Source organism: Sceloporus occidentalis, unplaced genomic scaffold, assembly GCF_023333645.1.
Source record: "Sceloporus occidentalis isolate IW3139 unplaced genomic scaffold, rSceOcc1.0.p SCAF_19, whole genome shotgun sequence".
In the NCBI taxonomy this organism is placed as follows: domain Eukaryota; kingdom Metazoa; phylum Chordata; class Lepidosauria; order Squamata; family Phrynosomatidae; genus Sceloporus; species Sceloporus occidentalis.
In genome coordinates, this window is record NW_028316999.1 from 13799859 (window position 1) to 13810000 (window position 10142).

Consider the following 10142-nt stretch of genomic DNA (forward strand, 5'->3'; position numbering starts at 1 on the left):
TGTATTCTATAAATATATTACATGACACAGGAGTTTCTCAACATAAAAAACATTTTCTGTTACAAGTGTTCAAAACCCAAGCATCTTATAATAGTCAAATCACATGGTGAAGGAATATAGTCTGAGAACTTTACAGTTGACAACTTACATACTTTGGGGATGAGTTTTTTTTCATGCTTATAGCTCCAACTTTCTGAAATGCTCCATCTTTGGGCATTTTTAAAAGTAGATTCCAGGCACATTTAATTTATGATTACTTTCAGAAACCTTCTGGGAAAATCTTTATAATTTCTATTTTTCTTCCCTTTATTATGGTTTCAAACATTTGAAAACATAGTCACGAAGAAGGTGATTTATCCAAGTATTTATTTTTTATTATATTTTGTACTTCATATGAAGAGCTTGGATGAGAGTCTGCCAGGGTTGTCTCTTGACAAAAGGGAACTGCCCTTGTTATCCAAAGCATCAGAAGGGGTAAGTGCAAGAGATATTTGATTTCCAAAGTGGGCCTGTTCCTCCTAAAGAAGGACACTTGACTAGGTATTTTGTAGCAGTTGGGTACAAAATACTATTCTTACTAGAATACTTACTATTCTACAGCTACACCTGTCTCTCCTAGATCCTTCCTACATTACCTCTGTCGCCCAGCCCATTTGCCCATGTTGGATATAAATGCTATGGTTTGCATGAATTGAGGTATACCAGATAGTTTGTGATTTCCATTATTGGCCGATATCAAGTAGATTTGAGGTACCAATTCTAGATTTATTCAAGCCTTGACCCTGAAGGTATTACCATAGGGGAAGGGCAACACATCTTGCTATAATGTGTATGAACCACTGGAAAACATATGTCCATAATCTTTAAACCTCAGCACAGTACAAAGCTCATTCATGGAATTGTCAGTGATGATGGCCAGTGGTAATTTAGGATGACGAGTGTGGTTTACCTAGTATCTTCCAAATTATCTTCCATATTTATGAAGATGTTATGCATTCAAGTAAAAGCAATAAGAAGCTCGACCATTTGGAGATGTATATGCAGATACGTTTGAGAAGTGGTTTCTAACTCCTTACGCTAACTTAATTCCATAGATTATTTTACAGGAAATGTTAGAAAATATTTTTTTAACATTTTTGTAAAGATTGTAAGGTTTCAAGCACCCAAAAAGCAGATCAAATCAGTATGACAAACGACATGTGCATTTAACAAGTGTATAATAGAAATGTTATTTGTGACTTCAATCTTTTACAGCTATATGGAAATGTAAGGGTAAAAACAGAGGCATTCGGTTTCCATTGGTTCCTTAATGGACACTTGTCACTTTTTTTTTCTTCACATATAAACACTGACCTTGGGGGTTCATTAAAAAAACAAATCTATAGGTTTTTGGAGGTAGTCAGGATTTTAATTTTGTTTTATTTTATTAAATGTTTAACCACCTCTATCCCATATTACAGTAGATGGTAAGGGTTACCTTTTGCTTTAACCTCCCATCCCTCACATAATATATCTCACTTATTTTTAACTCCCTCATCCAAATTTTCTCATGATAGGGGGTGTGGAGGTACGGATAGGCTGTGTTCCCTGGTGAATGCAAATTATGAACCCCCTGCCCCACCGTACACAGCAGGGGTGTAAATAGAAACCACGAGGCCCCCAACTTCAACAGCTGGTCTGTGCCATCAATGGCCCTAAACAACTTGTCTGTGCCTCCTCTGCCCCCATTCCAACTTACACTCTGACTCACATATGTAAACACACTTACACAAATTACACACACTTACTCATACTCACTAACACACACATACACATTAATTGTAACACATACTCCATCTCACCCCACTTACTCATACATGCTCACAAACACATACACATTGGTGCTTGCACACACACACAATTACACATCCATGCTCACACATCCATGGTCGCATACATTTATATATATATATATATATATATATATATATATATATATATATATATACAAACACATATATATCTCACCTCCCGCCCACCCCTGCTTTCCTCTCACTGCTCCAGCAGCTTTCTGACCACCTGCTCACACACTGTGTGGGCAGCCTCTGTTTCACTACGAAGTCATGTGACGTAACATGACACCGATACGTTCCTGTCTTCCTGTGCTGGTTCAAAATAGTGTAGAAAGGGACCTTCCAACCTGGACAGGTGCGTTACAGGTTGGGAGGGCCCTTTCTAAACTATTTGAAATTGATATGAGGAGACAGGAACCTGCAACCCCTGTAATTACATCGGTGGCACACAGAGTTGGGGAATAAAGGGCCATAATGGCTCCTCCATGGCTATTATGGAGTTCTGGAAACCCACATTTTTTATTTTATTTGTTTATTTATTAATTTGAGTAGTCACACCTTATATTAAAACAGTTGCTCAATGGCTTTTGCTGAATTAACAGAGGCAGAAGCAGAAATGGTATGGTGGAATCCTATAAAGAATATACAGATAAAAGAAATGGAAACAACACATTTTAATTTTGCTACCCAGCTTCAAAAACATTGAAAATAAAGTCTCCTGGCTTGCTGGAGGTTACATAAGGACTAATCCAGGAGCCATTATACTACATGATGATGCAAATTACCATAAAAAGTCATGCAGAATCCTTTTTTTCGTATTGCAAATGCAGAACCTCTGTTCATAACCAAACTTAGAAAGGGAACTTAATAGTTTGCAATTGGCTTATATAGTTCGACATCTGAAAACCTTTGAGAGATTAAGGCTGGCAATTTATAGAGTATCTGATGTTTAACAGGTACAATTTAATATGCACCTAGGATTTCAGTCAAAATAAATGAATAATGGTAAAAAAAAATTGGTTAAGGCTAGTATAGCAAGAATTGTTTAACATGAGATCATTCATGCTCATGCACAGAGGAACCTTGCAAACAATTGGACTCTTTATGTGTTCATGCCTATGCCAGTTTCCACAATTATTTGAGGCCATATTTCATCTCACATGTTACTGGGTTTAGACACCTGGAATATTCTAAAAGAAATACATTTGGCAACATGCCCCTGTACTAAGTACCATCCTGGCACAAAATTCCCAAATTAAAATGTTAAAATGTATGCCTCGAGTTCTCTTTTATTCCACAGTATATTAGGCTTTCTTTTTTTCACGTTTTAAGGAAGTGTCTGTTCTTTTCTGACTTATACCCATAACAATATGACCATAAGATTTACATTAATATAAATATCCGGCTTTTCACCATATGATTTCCTTTTCAGGCATCTCTTATACATGTAATCACTGGAAGGTGATCTTGGATCCAAACTATCTTAACTGGCTAACCATACCTGTCGCTGTTTCTCTGGTATTGCTAACTCAGTTTGGATCAACCTAACAATCTCTATGAATAGCTTGGCAGTGACAAACTTGCCAGGTATTCTCAACTGAGCCAGTTTGGTTAAAACTGAATGTTTATTGGCAGTAACCGGCATCTCAAGTAAATCCACCCGTCCACCACATACTTCATACTCAAACTAGTTTGGGGGGTTCTGCACTGTTTCCTCCAAGCAAACCGGTTACTGGATATTTTTTAAATGTTAGCCTGAGGACAGGGTTTGTTATCATTGTTTAATTTATCTCTATTTATTTATCTGACACACACTGATTTTATTGGAAAATGTGCTATTTACCCTTCTCATGATTTGGAGGTTGTTTTTTTTTCATTGGAAATTACCATGGCGCAAACTCAGTCCTTGTATATTAGGCTAAAGTTAAAGATATTTTTTTGGTGAGTTGGTGGGCATTGGCCTTTTGACTGTTACTTTGGCCTTACCTGAGGAAAGTCAGCAGAGCCCTTTAATTCCAGTGCCGTTAAGCACAAAACTCTGGGAAGAATTTGCACCTTTTGTTCCCTAAGCCCCTGAGCTGATTGATAACTGAAGATCTAGCCCTCTCCCTGAATCTTCAAAAACACTGTCGCAGTTTTCATCATAGTTTTTATTTAGGGTTTAAAAAGTGATCAATGTATGTGTTTCATGTATTGTTTTTCATTAGTAGTGTATATTGCTATTATATGAATAGTTCCTCCTTGTAATACATTGTTAGGGGCATACTAACGCGGGTGATGTAAGTATATGGCATCCAGTAACCAAGGTGCCAAGTGGGCCACTTAACACGTGTTACGTGACCCCGTGGTAGTAGGGTGGGAGAAGTGTGGCAGCTCACATGGAGAGTGTGCGGTGCAATTAAGACAAGGCTCTGCAGTGATCATGGGAGAGGGTGAGAGTGTGTGTATATATGAATGTATAATATAGTGTTTTTGTGATAGTATACGGTGTTGGATAGTGTGGGTAGGTATGCATAAGTGTATGATGTTATTGTGAGCATTCTTGTGTGTCAATGTATAGTGTTTGATAGTGTTTGTGTGTGTATGGTGTTAGGGAGTGTGTGTATGTGTATGGTGGTTGAGTGTGTGTTACTGTATGGCAGTAGAGTGTGTGTCGGTGTATAGTTAGCATGTGTGTGTGTATGTTAGTGTATAGTGTTAACAAAAGTGTGTGCTAGTATTTGGTGTTAACATGGATGTGGGATCTTAGTGGTGCGAGGAAGAGGATTGAGATAGTATGTGTATGAAAGTACTGTATGTGTGAGTGTACATGCTAGAGTGAGTGGGTTAGTGTGTAGTTTTCTATTTTCAATGGGGGCACCGAAGAAATACTGCACTCAGGCTACACTAATCAAAGGCTCACCCATGCTGTGTAGATTTAGAAGATATTGTACCTCCTTGTGCTAGCAAAAATGTATTTTCCATGCTAGCGTAGAACATATATATACTAGAAACCAGAACAATACTCCATACAGAATATGAACTTGGAGGAAGGAGTGAAATGTGTAATTTGCTAGATAGATGTGTATAACACCAGAATGCAAGGGAAAATTCCTGATCATCTACTTCTCTTATGTAAATATACATAACACGCAGCCGCTATGCATGACTTTTAACCTCTATCACAGTAGAGCAGATAAAAGTTTTTGTTGGTATATATTCAAAAGTACAGCTGATTAAAATATGTTCATTTCAGCAGCACCCATTGACTTGATAAAGGGAGGACTCCCGAAAGCTCGTCTATTATTTTAAATACTGTTAGTCCAATAAGAAAGGTATTACAAGATTCTGCAATATTCTGTTTTTTTGCATTCTTATACACTGGACTAACTACCCCAAACTCCTGTTTTATATATTTTCACAAAAAATTCCTTTCCTAATTTGCTAGATTGTAAGACCAGAAGGAAGAAGGTGATTTTGACACTTTACAGTTCAGACATCATCTAGATCAGGGATCTGCAAACTTGGGGTCATATAACCCAGCACTGGGTTTTCCAGGTCTTCACTGGGTCATATCGGGACTCTCACTCTGCCCTTTACTGAGCACTGTAAATAACATTATACATGACACTGTAATTTCTGTCACCAAGAATTCCTAAATACCAACAAGGAGCCAACTCTACTAATTTTCATATTCCAAATTACTGAACCACTTGGCTGAGCTTAACTTTTGGGCCAAAAGTCACCCACCCTCCCTTTACCTCCCCCGGGTTAGCCCCCCCATATTAAGAATTTTTACAAAAGATCATTGCATTTGTTAGATCTTTGTTAGGTCAGGTTTGATCAACTGTTTTTTTCGTTAGATCTACTCTAAAATAGGCAATATTAACAATCTTTTTCAGGGGGGGCTAACCCGTAGCCAGCCCCCCTCAACAAATATTTCAACAAAATGTTACTGATTATGATAGCTCTGCGTTAGATCAGGTTTGATCAGACAAAATTTTTGTTAGATCTAGTCTAATTACTGAGATATTGCATATTTAATGAGGGGGGCTGGCCCCCCCTCAACTGAAATTTGGAAAAAATGTTATGGATTTTGGTAGATATTCGTTAGATCCGGTTAGATCAACTGTTTTTTTCATTAGATCATTCACGCAGGAGGCGGTATTCACAATCCTATTTTGTGTGCGGGGGATGGGTATACATACGAGTTGGCCCCCCTCAACTGAAATGTGGAATTTTTTTTATGGATTTTGGTAGATATTCGTTAGATCCGGTTAGATCAACTGTTTTTTTTCGTTAGATCTATCACGCAGGAGGCGGTATTCACAATGTTATTTTGTGTGCCGGGGGTGGGTATACACCCTAGCCTTGGCCCTGTTCTCATAAAGTGTGCTTATGGGAGAATGGCAGAATGATGAGTAGAGTAATGGGTGGAACAATGGGATGTACATGTGGTGTGAGGGGCATGGGGGCCTAGGCATTAACCCTGACCTGGGCCCAGAGATTTAAAAATGAAAACTTCTATATTTTCACTATGACTTATCCCATGCTAATAGTTAAAATGTAAATGAAAACAATATTCATAGTGGACAAAAAGTCAATTTTTGCCTTTGGCTTTTGCTTACAGAAGGCGACGAGCATTATTAAGTTTAAAAATGTGGTTTCAGATAATTGTGATATTGGGCAATCTAGTTGCAACCATACATTTTCACTGAATTGGGCATAATGGTTGGCTATAAAAAGAACATGATTCTAAATTAGGAAAATGTGAGAATGTTTCCCACATTAAAAATACACCGGGCTCACATCCAGCTTCACTTTACTGTATTTAGAAGTGTAAAACACATTATCTCAAATTACCCTGATATTCTTCAGAGACCTTACTTATGGAGAAGTTGTACCTTAAAAAAGAAGCTTGAATTAAAATACCTTTAAAATTGCGTAACCTATCCTACAACGGATGTGATGTTCAGAAATGTTCAGAAAAAGCTGCTTCCTTTACCAAGTGGTTAAAGGTTTCTTTCCTTTGTAAATACATTTTTTAAAATGATAAGTTTTTTAAATATAACGGTACTGGACTGGAATTATAAAATTTGCCCGGCACATTACCATACAGCTCAACATTTTAGGGTCTGGAAATGGAAGGGGAATGGAAGGAGGTGGGGCCTAAACAGGACTGTAACAGCATAGACCTCCATCGATTTTACAGCTCTCTGTGTAGGTCAGGGTGAATCAGAGGATCTGCCCAACAGACCCACTGCCCGCAAAAGCAGGACTGTCCAGCAGAAAATGGCAGACGGTTGGGATTATACTTTAAGGAGGGCAACATGTAGTCATTTTCTGGATATGGGGCATCATACATTAGACCACCAGGCATTTGTCTGGGGTGTCAACTGCCAATAATGTCTGAAGTTATTCCATTCTTATTTTCTCAAAGTGTGATTCTAGCTATACCTGGGAACTTCACAGGGCTCATGCTGGAGCTGTTCCTGCGCTGCATTTAATGGTATCAAGGAGGAGGACACTTGAAAGGGGCTCAGACAGATAGTGGCCAGTGCTAATAGGTCAAAGAGTGGCATGAGTAGACATTTCATGTGTTCATTTTAAACTGGACAGTCCTATGTTTGTGCTTTCTGTCTAGGGGAACAAACAAGTGTATGGCATTGTTTTTTAATTGCACAGTCCAGTATCTGTACCAAATTTTGTGTATTATCGTATCATTCTGGGTTATGCAACCCAAGCTTAGCACCTGCTGCTCTTTTAAAAGTCTATGACTATATATGCATATGTGGGAACTTCCTGGTGTAGGCTACTCAAGCTCTCACTCTTCTGAGGGAATGACTTCAAGAAGGGATGAGGCTAGTTGCACTAGGCAGTATCCCAACACAGCAGGGATAAGCAACATGTCTCCACAAGGACATCAGTGTACTTGGCAAGGTTTGTGAAGGTCCATAGAACATCATTAAATTGTCCACACATACCCCAGCAAAAGTCCACCATGAGCAATGTTAGTGCCTACCCCTGCAAAACAGGGATGATTCCTTGGGTTTTGAGGTGATTACTCCAATTTTTGATCACATAAACCCAACCCATATTTTCTTCGATTAACAATCTTAAAAGGTTGTCATTTTGAAGGCCTGCCTTAAAAGGATTTTCACAAAGGGATGCATTCCTTGAATTAGAAGAACATTTTGTTACAAGAAAGCATAATTTAAAACGTGACTAAGATTCGGTATGGGCTCAATGGATTAAATATTTAAAAACTACAGAGCACTTGAAAAACTCTTTTGCAAATTTTACGTTAGGGCAGTGGTTTGCTGGCTTTTTTTTATGCAATCCCTCTTAATGGTAATGATGTTTATAATAACAAAGGCATTATTAGTATTTGTTCATATTGATTAATAGCACTGCTATGCTTCCAACTTTGTGGGAACAGTTCGGGGAAGGCTCTTTTCTGTTTCCCCATGACTGTGCCCCAGTGCACAAAGCATGGTTGGATGAGTTTTATGTGGAAGAACTTGACTGGCCCATAAAGAGCCCTGACCTGAACCCCACTGAACACCTGTGGGATGAACTGGAATGGAGATTGCGAGCCAGGCATTCTTGTCCAACATAAGTAACTGACCCCCAAATGCTCTACTGAATGAATTGGTAAAGATTCCCACAGAAACTCCAAAATCTTGTGGACAGCCTTCCCAGAAGATTAACAGCTGTTATAACTGCAAAGGGGGGGTCAACTACATATTAATTTCTATGTATTTAGAATGCAATGTCATAAAAGTCCCTGTGGGTGTAAGGGTCAGGTCTCCCAATACTTTTGTCCATATAGTGTATGTTTTGTGATTCTACACTTATGGTTGCCAAATGGACGGTATTTGTCTTAAACATTAGTTTGTTTCAGTACTCACTTGGTGGACATTGTGGACGGAAGTCTACTGAGACCCCATGTGGTCATGCTCAGAAAGTGGTCTGATTGATTGAGTAGCACCACTAAGGGCATTTGCAATAAAGAGGCAAAAAAACTAAAGATCCCTGATTATTATGTATGATCCCGCCACACTGATTCCTCTCTGTTTAATGTTTGTTTATTTATTTATTTTTTTTAATAATATGCTCTAAAACCTTAAAAACTTCCTTAAAAAGTATTCAGAATCGTGGTCTTCATGGAATAGTCTAATAAACAAGAAATTACCTTTTTAACTTGTGTATGTTTATTTTTTCAAATGAATCTAATAAGCCATCTCTGTGCTTGACCAAAGGACTCGCACGCTAAACACTCCAGTCTTGGCTTCCCCTCGGAAAGTGGGATTAGAATGCGCCGTGTGAGTTATGAAAGGCACACTTTTTTCTGAAGTCCTTACGTTTTGATGCCTTGCGTAAATGAAAATAGTGTTGGTGAGCTTTAAGGCTTCCGGACGTGAATATATTCTTGTTATCCTGGTGCTTGCAGATGCGGGTGGGGTGGAGATCACTGGACTTTTGGCTGCACTGTAATTATTGGAAGGCATACAATTTGCACATGAATAGCTATGTTAGAGAACACTTAACCTTGATCTTTACAGCATGGAAACATTCAAGACTAAAGTAGCAATAAACTTGAAATAATATGTTTAGCCATGCCAAAGTGTGGAAGCATTCTGCTGCAAACATTCATGCTTAAGCAGGCAGTTCCTTTGAAATCAAATATATTCCAAAGAACAAGGTACACACGAGTCCTACATCTATCACAACATTGTTTATATTGTATGACTTACTTCTTGATCCAGGAATACATAACACAGGTATCTCAGTTCATTCATGGATTACTTACCTCCTAAGAAAGGGTTAACCTTTCTCAAAGAGAAGTAATTCAGGAATAAAAGACACCATTTGTAAACACTAAGATCCATGGTTTTTTTCCATAAAGCCTACGTTTGCCCTTGAAGACCCCATTTGAGGCATAGCGACATAAGAGTAACCATGTCAGTCCAGATCACAGCAAGAACCCTTGGTCCTGAATAGGTATCAGATTGTGGTATTACACTGTATTAAATACTTTATGGATGAAGTTAAACGACCTCACAAAAATATAGGAAAGTAGTCCCATTGTTTTAAAGTCTGTTGGTAGATTACTAGATCCCATTCGCACAGCAAACATCCCTACTTTATAGGTGATGGTTGTACTAGATTTTAGGAATTTAATGACTTGCCCAGATGTAATATTTTCAGTATTATAATTCCATCTTTCCTGTCCCTAAAGCAGCTTCATTTATCTATACTATAAAAAAAAACATTTTGCGATCTTATATCTCTTGACTTAGATAGAAATGTCACTTATATAACACATTA